The 14134-nt window shown below is 35.9% G+C and overlaps 1 non-coding gene across 1 annotated transcript; it reads right to left on the reverse strand.

Annotated features, from left to right (window-relative positions):
* Positions 1–13136: 13136 nt before the first annotated feature.
* LOC120886052 (U6 spliceosomal RNA) lies at positions 13137–13242 on the reverse strand. Its single transcript, XR_005728825.1, has one exon. It is a non-coding gene; the product is annotated as a U6 spliceosomal RNA (small nuclear RNA).
* Between the last annotated feature and the right edge of the window lie 892 nt (positions 13243–14134).

The raw sequence follows: 14134 nt of genomic DNA on the forward strand, positions 1-14134 counted from the left end.
ATAGAGTATTTATATTTCCTGATATATTAATATATTTATAATTTAACTAACATGACAATTATTATAAAAGCTAAAATTTTGTATTAAAATCACTTAGGTATAGCAATGATACTACGTGACTATTATATTTTGGATTTGGAATTTCTCCCAAGAAGTCTGTGTGTTGAAACTTTGTTCCCCACTGTCCAAAAATGGAGCTTTGGGGAAGCCATTGGATTATGAGGGTTCTGACTGGTCAGTGGATTAATCTATTGATATTGAATGGAATACTGGGCAGTGGTGGAGACTGACTGTAGGTAGGTGGGGCATAATTGGAGCACTGAAGATGTGGCTTTCAGGACTTCTCCCTGTCCCCTCACCCCTGTATTCCTGGCAATTAGGAGTTCAGCTGCTTTCCTCTGACATATTTGTCTTCCAAGATGTTCTACCTCACCTCTACCCCAAAGCTATGGAGCAGGCTTCTGAAGTCATGAGCCAAAATAAATCTTTCTTCCTTTAAGTTGTTTGTGTCAGGCATTTTGATCACAGCAATGAAAAGCTAAGAAGAAAAAAGTGATGTGATTTTAGTTTTAAAAAAAAATCAGTGTTGGGGCTGGAGTTGTGGCTCAGTGGTACAGTGCTTGCCTGGCATATGTGAGCACCAGGGTAACATCTTTAGCACCACTTATAAATAAATCAAATAAAAGACCCATTGACACCTAAAAATTATTAAAAAATAAAAATCAGTGCTAAGACAATAGAATGAACTGGATATAACTTTCCTAAGTTCCTATATGAATACACGACCAGTGTAACGCCACATCATGCACAGCCACAAGAAATGGGAAGCTGTACTCTCATGTGTGTGTGTGATATGTCAACATACAGTCTACTGTTACGTGTAACTAAAAAGAACAAATAAAAGTCAATAAATAAATAAATAATCAGTGGTTTCAGGATCATCATATAAATGAGATTTCTATCCAAAGAAAATCCCTAATATCTCATTATTTGACAACATGTACTTCACCATTTCAAGATTTTTACTAGGAACAATGGTATTTTAAACATTTTTACAGTAGCTGATTTAAAGGCATACAGGAACAAAATCTAAGATTAAATTAGTAAAATAAGTAGTATTTTCTTCTTTAACTAAAAATCCTATTTATATAGAACAGTGAGTGCCTCAGGACATTCATTTTCTATTTTATTTTGTTTCTTGTTATGGGAATCATAAAAAGTAAAGTAAGCATTGATCAGATTTGCCATTTCCTATATAAAAATGCCCAATTTGGGGCTGGGGATGTGGCTCAAGCGGCAGCGCGCTCCTCTGGCATGCGTGCGGCCCGGGTTCGATCCTCAGCACCACGTACAAACAAAGATGTTGTGTCCGCCAAATACTAAAAAATAAATATTAAAAATTCTCTCTCTCTCTTTCTCTCTCCTCTCTCACTCTCTCTTTAAAAAAAAAATGCCCAATTCATCCCATTGCTGAAATGTCTATTCTAGAAACATGTTACTGTAAACATTCACTAAAACAAATATACCAAATCTACCAAAGTAAGTTTATTTAGAGATGGTATATAGATAAGATTCACGGAATTGTGATTAATTGTCACTACTGAGTTTCTATTTTGAGGATTTAGTCCTATTACCGATTTTTATTAAATCCCAGTAGTCTGGTATTTTCACTTTACAAACCTTTTCTGTAGGAAAAGATGCAATATAATAAAAGCATTCTATCTAGTCAGAGAGGTATCTCTTTTTCAGGAGGTGTTTTATATGTAGAGCTAGGAACAGTGATGACCTAGAAACAGGGAAATGCATTCTAAAATGCAAAGTCAAGAATGTGCAAAAGGAGCCAAACCATTTTCTCAAGGCGCATACATTTTTTTTCAATTACAAAGTTAACATGAGGTCATTGTTTAAAAACCAAAAAGAGCAATATAAAATTATATATAGAAATAATTAAAATTCCCTCTTCTCAAGTTCTATCCCCATTTCATATCTAGAGCTATCATGAACAGTTTATTTTATACTATTCAAGAACTTTCTCTATGTATATACATTATATATGTCTTAGTAAACAATTTCACACTATTTTACACAAAAACAATTCCCAAATGTTTTTAAAGCCAAAAAATAAGAAAGAAAGAGGCAGACTTCAAAAAACAAGTCAGCAAAATAGTTAAGCAACTTACCCATATATCACTTTCTGAAAGAAGGCAGCAGTGAAACATGAACAATATTACCTGATAGAATCCAATTGTCAAAAATAACATAGTTTTCAACATAAAAAAAATTTCATCAAAATATTCATGGTAAAGAATTGCATGGAACAAAAGATTGCCTCGACAATTCATTCCAGTGGATAAAGAAATGTGATACACACACACACACACACACACACACACAATGGAAAATTACTTGGTCATTAAAAAGAATCTTTTTTACAACATTTGTCAATAAATGGATGGATGAGGAGACTACATGCTAAGAGAATTAAGCCAGTACCCCAAAACTCAAAAATCAAATATTTTGACTGATATATGGGGAGAGGGGAAGAATAGGTATTCAGTAGATTAGACAAAAAGGAATGAGGAGAAGGGAGAGGATAGAAAAAGGAAAGACAGTGGAATGAATCTGACATAATCTTCCTATGTACATATATGAATACACTATAGTGAATCCCACCATTGTGCTAGAATGGGATCCACAAGAATGGGATCCTAATTAGCATAAGATATAGTCCATACTCATGTACTTATATCAAAATGGATTCTACTGTTATATAACTGGAAGAACCATTTTTTTAAAAAAGTCCATTCGAAATGCCCTATGCTTTATCAAGCACAGAGTGTGACTTGGCCATGTGCCTGCAGAGCATATCACAGACTCCTGTGGCCTTCACAGCCTGGAGATGTCATGAATCAAAAACACCTATGTTTTTCCTTTATCAAGTGAAATAGCCACATAATGTTATTAGGTACAAAAACTTTCCTATGTGCATACAGGAACTTCAACATGGTGTACTTCCACAAGACTGGGATCCTAATTAGAATAAAATATACTCCATACTTGTATAAATATATCAAAATATACTCTACTGTCATGTATAATTAAAAAGAACAGATAATTTTTTAAAAAAAAACTCTTTCTATATGAATATCCTATTGATCCTGTTTCTTTGGAGAACCCTGGCTAATATACCACGTACAGATTCTATATGGAGGCAGGGAATTGGAGAACAAAACTTTCCCAAACTTCCAGATCTATAGAGGTCTAAAGCCTTCAGTGCTAGCTGATAAAAATTGTCAGGAAGCCACCAAAAGAAATAAAAACCTGTCTTCACACCACCATCTACACAATATTCAGAGCAGCAATATTCACAATAGCCAAAAAGAAACCATCCAAGGGCTGATGGAGTGGTTTTCAGTACAATAAAATATTGTTCAGCCATAAAAGGAAATGAAGTGCTGATATATATATATATGTGCTAAAGCCTGGGTGAACTTTGTGGGGGGAAAAACTCAGTTACAAAATACCATGTATGATTTTATGACATGCCTAGAATTGAAGAGTCCACAGAAACACAAAGTAGACCGTGGTTGCCTACAGCTGGGGCAAGTAACTATGAGTGGATTTGCGAATATGAGATTCTTTTTCTGGAGATGATGAAATGTTCTAAAATGAGATTATGGTAATGGTTGCACAACTCTGCTAAACTACTAAAAACCACCGAGTTTTATGCTTTGATGTCAACTTTGCTGGATGATTAATAGATTGTGTGCCAGATGCTGAAGGGGAGACGTTTTAGAGTAGTCACAAGGAGGTTTCCCCAGCAAGACCGATGCACAGTGCATGCGTTCCTGAATAGTTGCTGGATGACCTAGTCCACAGATCTAGGATTGGCAAGAATGGTACTTGATGTGATAGCAGTCAGACAGTTCTCCCAGAGCTGATCAGGGACCTTTATGTCTCTCTATCTCTTCTTTTCCCTATGATGTGAACTTTGGATATTTGGTACTCAAAATATCCAGGTTCATTAATTTAAAAGCAATGGGTTCCGCTGTACTTGTCACAAGTTTATTTTGAAACTCAAAGTGAGCAATGAATGACTCAGCAGTTTTACAATATCAGCCATACCCTGAGGCTGAGGTCTACTGAAAACTTCTGACGGCTGCTTGAATGGTGATAGGAATTTCAAGAGGAAAATAGAGGCTGGTGGGGATGAAAACTGCAGTTATCCTGTTGGAACAAAATATTTGATTATTAAGACTGACTTCATAAAGTTTCCTAATCAACTAATAAATTTCTGTCATGGTTTCTTGAAAATCTGTTTACTGTCATGGATATAGCCTGACTTTAAGGGTGGTTATGATGGGGGTTTTGGGGCTCTAGCTCTTATTTATATGAGGGAAGAAAAGATACATTGTATAGACTTCTTAAGATAATAACTTAATTTTAAAAGTGAGATGTAATGGTACTACAGTAAACAGAAATTCTCTTCTAGTTTTTCTTCCCATTAGGATGCAAATAAACCAAGTAGTTTTATTCATCTGTTCAACCATTAGGTTTTTTTTTTTAATTTTTTTTTTTTATTTTTTTTTTTATTGGTTTTTCAAAACCTTACAAAGCTCTTGACATTAGGTTTTTGAGTTCCTGGGGAGCTGCAATTCTGTTTTTTAGAGTCTGAATAATTATCCCTAATGCCTAGACAGTATTCAGAAGAAAGGGGCTGCTATTAAGGATTACTGCCATTTTAGCTAATTAACCCATGCCATAGAACACCTATAACAACACACACTCAACAATTTTTTTCTATATTTGCTTATTTATGGCAAAAAAAACACTTTCTTTGGAGCTATTTTTAATATACATTTAAGCTAGGAACCCCCCCCCCCCAAAAAAAGAAAAAGTGAAGTAAAAGAAAAAAGGATAGTTCTATGTTTCAGAAGACTATGCTGTTTAATAACAAAAAAATTAAAAACTATCTCATTTTCCATAGAACAAATAGTCACACTAAGTAATAAAAGCACAGCAGTAACGAATTACATAATGTTTCACTCCCTAACCGGATCTTGTCCTTGCTATTTAAATCTTTCCTGTTTTTAAACAAACAAATAAAAATCTCATTGACCTCATTTCTCCTCAAGATAGTCTCTCCATCCTTTCCCACAAACTTTCCAAAACACCATCTATGTACAATTCCATTTCCTACCCTCCCTATCTCACGAAAACAGTTCCTTCTTGAAGTTTGGGTATAAAAGTGGAATCTTCAAGCTCCATATGATTTAGCTTTCCAGCCACTTATGCTTACTCTGTCCCATTCTTGATAGGGAACATACGGACGTGAGGTTGAGGAAATAATTCTATAAGCCGGGCTCCCTGTGCTGACCCTACATACATTCTCTGTTTTTCAAAAGCAATTTACCTGCAGCCCTGCCTGGCTTAAATCAACTGGACATGTTACATTCCTCAGCAAACATCCTGTTATCTGCAGGAGAAATGCAAGCCTGAAATGCCAATAAGAACATAAACTACCCTGAGGGGGAGACTTTTGTATCCTTACACAAACCAAATCCAGAACTCAGAGACCGAAGGGAGATAAGAATAATTCCTTCTAACCATAAAATATGTAAGAACAGGATACAATTAGAACTGGTCAGCAGGGACCTTAATGACCTAGAGTTGTCATGCCCAATGGAGACTTGAAAGCCTGATGTCAAGAGAGGTGGACCTGGGTGGGTCTCTACAGAAATGACCCTGAGACACCCCCCACCCTAGTAAAACTGGAGGGTAGTAGAGGAATACCATCCTTCTCCTCTCTGACAGGACCCATTCACCAACCCCTCTACTAAACTCATGCCTGATACTCTGAGCAACATGCCTGACATCTTTCTAATCTGGTCACAAGAACAGATGGAAAGGGAACCTCTGTTCTGGCCTCGGCTCCATGCTGCAGGCTCCTGCCTTTTAACAATGCCCTCCTTTTTGAAATTCTCTTTTAAAACATTCTTCTCTAAGCTTCTTTGACACGTTTTCTTACCTCCTTTGCAATATTACTTAGTCTTTTTTTAGTAAGATTATCTTGCAAAGATTAAGAGTTGAAGTATCCAATATCTTGGATTATTTCATACAGGGCTCAGGTCCATATATCTTTGTCCAGCATAGATTTATCTTAGCTTTGAATTAGTTCATGCAACTCTACCTGATATCTCCATGTGGTTAATTATCTGTAAGGCTCCTCCTAAATATTTCTCAGGTTTGATCATTTATAGATTTCACTAGTACTATCCAAATCTATACTGCCCACTTCTTTCTCTATGACTATAACATTGCATTTCTAATTTGTTTTCACACTTATTTTTGCCCTCTTTGACCCATCCTCCAAATTACAGTGACAAAATCTTTATAATGGAACAATCTGATTATGTCATTTCACATCCTTCTCAACCATGCTTTCTCTTGTTAAAAACGTTTCATGAGGTCTCAGTGATGCTAACAAATATTTACAGGCCCTGACTTCCTGTTCAGCCTCACCTCAGTTGATTTTCCTTCTGAGTAGCTGTACTTCAACCAATGACGTTCTTTCAGCTCCCTGAATACTTCATCCTTCCCCCACAGACATTTGGGCAGCCCCACTATCATCTTGGAGAATTCTTCTCCTTCATGTGTCAGTTCCAGAGCATTTTTTGATTCTGCAGGGTAACTGATTACTGCAAACGGAGGCTTGACTGAGTGCAGTAGCACATACCTGTAATCCCAGCAACTTAGGAGGCTGGGGCAGGAGGATCAAAAGTTCAAAGCCAGCCTCAGCAACTTGGTGAGGCCCTCAGCGATTTTGTGAGACTATTTCTTAAATAAATAAATAAATAAAAAGGAACTGGAGATGTAGTTCAGAGGTCAAGAGACCCTGAGTTCAATCCCCAGTATCAATTTTTTTTTAAATAGAGGCTTAATATAACACACGTGTATTATCTCACAGTTCTGACAAATCAAGGGTTTTGATATAGATTAACTGAGTCCTCTGCTCAGAATCTTACCAGACTAAATTAAGGTGTTGACAAGTACAGCCTCATCCAAGGCTCAAGATGCTTTCTGTGTTCATTTGGGTCGTTGGCTTAATTCATTCCCTGTGGTTATAGGACTGAGGTTCTCATTTTCTTTCTGTCTTCAATTTCAATAAGAGAATGGAATAAACAAATCATAATATAGAGTTGAATATGACTCAGCAATAAAAGCAGTGAACTATTAATGCTCACAATAACATGAGGGAAACTCAAACTAATTATTCTTAGTGAAAATAGACAAAAATGAATGCATATAATACTATTCCATTTATATTGTGTATGTGTGTCGAGGAGTGATAACTTTTCTTCAACCTTGGCGAGGCCCATGAATGAGACTCCTATAACAAAAGACAGGGTCAAAGAGAAGAGCATACACATTTATGTAAGTTTTATGTGATATGGGAGCCAAAGACCCAAGGAAATGAGGAAGTCCACATACGTTTATGCTTTAGGTTTGATGAAGAGTAGAGAGTTGTGCAAAAGATTGAACAAAAAGAATAAATACTAATAGGAATAAACTGGGGAAAACTTAGCCAAAGCTGTTTGGGCAGCTACTCCTACGCATCTGTATCTTCAAGGATGTGGCTATTCCTTTCTTCTAGATGTATGATATAAGCAGATTATCTCTAGAATGAGAGCCTTGTGACCTACTTTAGAAGGTCAGCTAGTCCTGCATCAGGGGAAGAGGGGTAGAGGAAGGTGAGGGTGACCTTCTGGCTTCTGCTGTATTCTCAAATGACAAAATGTCACTTTGGAGGGTAGTATCTTCTGAACTCTATCAGTATAAACTGCTAGAGAATTCAGTCTATCATGTCAGTAAGTAGATTGATAGTGACTTGGAGTGAGACAGCTGAAGAAGTGAGAGGGAGAGTTACATAGAAGCATGAGGAATCTTTGGGGAGTAATGGATGGACTCATGATTAAATTGTAAGCATTAAATATGTGCAGTTTATTACATATAATTACACATAAAAAGCTATAAAAAAAGTAGAAGGATCATGGGGTGTTTTGTATGCTTTAAATCACTGCTCAATTTTCCCTGACCTTAGTCAGGACCGCCTGAACTGCTTTTGAGTATCTAGCTTTTCTCAGATCCCAAGACATTGTCTTGGGGGTACACTTTGCCTGATGACCAGCCTTTATATGAAATTCCAATTAGAGCACTGGAAAGCCTGAAGCCCAGGACAGTTTGCAGAACTGATGGATATCTGGTAAGCTTTCACCTCTACCAAAGAGTCTTCCTACATAGACTTTCAAACCAAATGGCACCTTGAACCAGAAACAGATTATACTATGAAGCTTTGCTGAAGGTAGCAAAGAAATTAAATTCAATCTCTAAAATTTGTTTTATAGTCACCAATAAATCAATTCAAACTAAGCTAAAGGTATTCCAAGTGTGTGCTCAACAAATCAAATTTCATTGAAGTCAAAGTCATATATATGCTTTCTGAAACCACTGAGAGGAGCAGAACTAGAAATGTTCACTACAACACTAAGCCAGAGCCCACGTTTATTTGATTCAGGTGGGTTAGGTCTTTGCCTTGACTCAGTTCCATGTTACAGGTAAAATAATGCTCATGCTTTGTAGACATGGCAGTGTAGTTCCCATTGGGTGGTACCTTAGTGGAAAAAATTAATGTAATTCCCCAAGGTATGTGGAATAATTCCTTAATAAGTACAGCTGATTAAAGTCTAGTTATAGCCACACTGGGCTTCCAAGTACCACAATTAGAGTACAGTTTCACCTCCCAAATCTGAAGAAAAATACCTGTATCGAAGAAAACTCTAGTTACTGTCAACCATATAAATGAAAGTACTTGAATACCACAGCATGTATACAATTAGCTAATAAACTTCAACTCAATAATTATCTGAAATTAGGAAAGTAGAAAAGGGAGAAAGGAATGTTCTGCAAACCAACTCCACATTTTCCCCTAAAAGCATTGCTCTCCAGTGGTGACAGTCACAACATGTTTGGGAAAATGTTATTGGACCTCGTGGAGATAACAATATAGTGTGGCTTTCAGCTAGGAGCAGAGCTTTAAAGCAGAGTCATAAGAATATTGTGGCAATTGTGTTCAACACCAGGGAAAAGAAGTAAAACAGCAAGATGTTGAAAATAATACATTTTAATGGAAAGAAACATAAAACAAACTTCACAATGGTACCCTTTTAATGTACTCACGATAGCTGTTAATTTTGAAAAGGTAAGTGGACTGTTTATAACATTCAGAAGAAGGTAAATGTTAAGAAGGACTATTTGGGGATAATAGAAAGTGTGGTACTAAATCTTAAAGCAGTGGCTACTTAAAATCTTGCCATTTTCCAAATTTAGTCTGTGACCTAGAAAACTTGAACAGCTCGATGCCTGTTAGCAGCCTATGGCAGATCAAAGAATCAGCTACACATTTGGACTTTTAATCAGTATAATGGATTCTGCACAAGTTAAAGATATCAGACCTTGGAAACAGCAAATTATTCAAACATGAAAAGAACTGAATGATAAAAGTCATAGGAGTTTAGAACTGTAAACTCTTTTACAGATAATGTAGTACAATTGCCTTTCCATACAAATGGAAAAAAAAAAAAACAAAGCTCAGAAGATGAGAAGCTTTGCTCATCAAAATCACCTGTGAGAAAACCTTTACAATCATGACTTTTTTTTTTTTTTGTGATACCCTGGGACAATTAACCACTGAGCCACATCCCCAGCCCCTTTTATATATATATTTTTCTATTTTCACTAAGTTGCTTATGCCTTCAGTTGCTGAGGCTGGTGTTTTTTTCCTAATTTTTTAATTTGTTCTTTTTAATTATACATGACAGTGGAGTATGTTTTGATGTATTATACACACATGGAATACAACCTCCCATTCTCATGGCTGTACATGATGTGGAGTTACACTGATGGTGTATGAACATAGGAATCAAAGTCCAATTCATTCTATTGTCTTTCCTATTCCCATGCCTCTTTCCTTCTCTTCATTCCCCTTTATCTAATCTAAAGTACTTCTATTTTTCCCTCCCCCTACACCTTATTGCATGTTAGCATCCACATATCAGAGAGAACATCTGGACTTTGGTTTTTGGGATTGGCTTATTTCATTTAGCATGATAGTCTGCAGATCCATTTACTTACCAGCAAATGTGATAATTTCATTCTTCTTTATGGTTGGGTAATATTGCATTGTGTATATATATATATATATATATATATATATATATATATATATATACCACATTTTCTTTATCCATTCTTCTGTTGAAGGGTACCTAGGTTGGTTGCATAGCTTACCTATTGTAAGTTGAGCTGCTATAAACACTGATGTGGACATGCTAGTACGCCACTGTAGTATGCTGATTTTAAGTCCTTTGGATATAAACTGAGGAGTGGGATAACTGGTCAAATGGTGGTTCCTTTCCATGTTTTCTGAGGAATCTCCATACTGCTTTCCAGAGTGGTTGCACCAATTTGCAATTCCACCAGAAATGTATGGGTGTACATTTTTTCCCCACGTCTGCTGAGTCTGCTTTGAACTTGCAATCCTCCTACCTCAGCCTCCTAAGCCACTGGGATTACAGGCATGCACAACAATGCCTGGCTGATCATGACTTTTTAACAAATGATTTAAATGCATGATGCCCTCAATAAGTATTTTTTTAATATTTATTTCAAATTGTAGATGGACCCAATATCTTTATTTTATTTACTTATTTTAATGTGGTGCTGAGGATCAAACTCTACTGCTAAGCCCCCCTCAATAAGTATTTGCTGAGTAAATATATAGGCAAGTAACTTAGTCTTCCAAGAGATTTAATTATGCATATCTACATATAAGGCAATTGATATATATTAGATGCAAGATGTTTTATGTTGTTATCCACTTTAAATAGGATTTTTGAAATGTATGATACTGTTTAATTATTAATTTCAAAACATGATATTTATAACTGGTGTGGATAAGATTAAGGGCTCTAATTACAAAACTAGCCACCCACTCTCTCTAAAACCACTAAGAGAAACATGTCCTGAGAATAAGATGTTCTTGGGAACCAATCCCACTGCATTTTCCTTATGAACTGTGCCGACCATGCCCAGGTATTCAACATTCTCTTACCCTTAGTGGCTTGTTCTGTTCTCTCCTTCCTAAATTCTCAACTGATGCAATGAAAAAAGTCAAGAGTAGGATTCACAAAACAGACATTTTGAAAGAGTGCATGTCAGGTGGACTGCAGAATAGAAGGAGAAAGAAGTAAAAATCATCAAAGCACACAGAACTTATGGCTATTTGTTGGTAAATTGAGGAACCTGATTTTGCTGAGAGAGAGAGAGAGAGAGAGAGAGAGAGAGAGAGAGAGAGAGAGAACCAGAAAAACATGAACATGTGTCTTCAAATTCTCCATACACTGACTGATGATATAACCTAAAAAATATGATATATTGATTTGCCAGGGCTATATAAGAAAATGCCATCAATTGGGTGACATTAACAACAGAAATGTGTTGTTTCATAGAGTCTAGAAGTCTAGAAAGGTGTCAGTTCCTGTGCTGGCTATGGGGAAAGGATCTGTCCAGCTCTCACCTTTTGGTTTGTAGACTGCCGTTTTGAGCAAGATGAACTATCTCCACCAGTGGAAATTATAATCATTGATGGAAATACGAAGAACACATACACCAAAAAATGGAAAGATATTCAGTGTTCATGGATTGGAGAAATATATTTTTAAATTTCCTTACTATGCAAAGTGATCAGTATACTCAATGTGATCCTTATCAAAATGTCCATGACATTCTTTACAGAAATATAAAAAAGTCCATGAGATTCATATGGAATTACAAAAGGCTAAGAACAATCAAAGCAATCTTGAGCAAAACAAAGCTGAACACATCAAAATACCTGATTTCAGAGCATACTACGATGGTATACGGATCAAAAAATCATGATTTGATGTAAAAACAGGAACATACACCAATAGAACAGGATAGAAAAATCTATAAATTAACCAATGTGCTTATAGCCAATTGATTTTAGACAAAGACTATGCAGTGAAGTAAATACTAGCTCTTTTTAAAATTTTATTGTTTGGATATGTGGTATCCCCCAAAAGCTCACATGTGAGACAATGCAAGAAGGTTCAGAGAAGAAATGATTGGATTTTAAGAGTCTTAACTCAATCAGTGAGTTAATCCCCTGATAGGGATTAACTGAGTGGTAACTGATGTGGTAGGGTGTGGCTGGAGGAGGTGAGAATTAGGGCATGGGCTTTGGGGTATATATTTTGTATCTGGAAAGTGGAGCCTCTCTCTACTTATTTTTTTTATTGCAATTGATTTTTTTAAATTATTTTTTTAGTTTATATGTGACAGAATGCATTACAATTCTTATTACACATATACAGCACATTTTTCATATCTCTGGTTGTATATAAAGTATATTCACACCAATTCATGTCTTCATACATGTACTTTGGATAATAATGTCCATCACATTGTACTATCACTTCTAACCCCATACCCACTCCCTTCCCCTCCAACCCCTCTGCCCTATCTAGAGTTCATCTATTCCTCCCATGCTCCCTCTCCCTATTCCACTATGAATCAGCCTCCTTATATCAGAGATAACATTCAGCATTTGGTTTTTTGGGATTGGCTAACTTCACTTAGCATCTTCTTCTCTAACTCTGTCCATTTACCTGCAAATGCCATGATTTTATTCCTTTCTAATGCTGAGTAATATTTCATTGTGTATATATGCCACATTTTTTTTTATCCATTCATCTACTGAAGGGCATCTAGGTTGGTCCCACAGTTTAGCTATTGTGAATTGTGCTGCTATAAACATTGATGTGGCTGTGTCCCTATAGTATGCTGTTTTTAAGTCCTTTGGGTATAGACTGAGAGGGATAGCTGGGTCAAATGGTGGTTCCATTCCCAATTTCCAAGAAATCTCCATACTGCTTTCTATATTGGTTGCACCAATTTTCAGTCCTACCAGCAGTATACGAGTGTACCTTTTTCCCCACATCCTCGCCAACACTTATTGGTGTTTCTCTTTATAATAGTTGTCATTCTGACTAGAGTGAAAAAATATAGAATGCTTTAAGAATTTGCGTGTCATCCTGCGCAGGGGCCATGCTAATCTTCTCTGTATCGTTCCAATTTTAGTATATGTGCTGCTGAAGCTAGCACAGGCTGTGTAATTTAAACATATCAAAAAATTATAATTGTTACATCAGCTAATTTTTAGCTAAAACAAACACAAAAATATTCTTTTTATTATTCTACGAGTAATAACTTGAAATGCTTTTGAAACCATAAGTAAATGATAACCCCACTTACATATCATAGATAAAGATACAGATTATGTTTCTGCCCCAAAAAAGAGAACTAAACTGGGACACACTCTCTAATCAAAGCAAACACTTGGCCATGCTTAAGAATTTTTAAGAAAGCTTAAAGATCAGAAAGAGAAGCATCAAGATTCTTTTACTGAAGAAGCAGAGCAGGTGACCAGCCAATAGTTGTGAATTCTTCATTGGCCCTGAATAAAACCAGTTTTGCAGTGATAGACACACAGAACAGTCAGCAGTCAACCCCTTGGCTTACATTTCTCCTCACTGGGAAAGAATTCTTCGATTAATAAAAGCTCGATGTGAAAAAAAAAAAAAGATATACCCACTAGTCACATTTCATTTTTACTTATAATAATTTCCTCAAGCAACACATGAAGCATTTTTACCTAGATTATCAATTTGTGGATAGTCACTCATACTTTTCAAATAAGACTTCCTAACCCATATTTCCCTGTTTTATTGATAACTTCTTATCATAAGCATAATAATTTTAAAATGAAAAATCTATAAATTAACCAATTTTAATAATTTTAATAATTTTAAAATGATATATTTCTAGAAACTGGTTTTAAAGATAATTGTATCTAGCCCTTTCATTTTACTAATAAGAAAATTGACATTCAGAAAGGTTAAGTGATTTCCTGAATGTCACATATTTAGTTTATAACTAATAAAGGCCCCAAAGTCATTAAAGGGCAAGAAGTCTTCAAAATGATACTAACATGCAT

This window comes from Ictidomys tridecemlineatus, chromosome 1 (assembly GCF_052094955.1).
Source record: "Ictidomys tridecemlineatus isolate mIctTri1 chromosome 1, mIctTri1.hap1, whole genome shotgun sequence".
NCBI lineage: Eukaryota > Metazoa > Chordata > Mammalia > Rodentia > Sciuridae > Ictidomys > Ictidomys tridecemlineatus.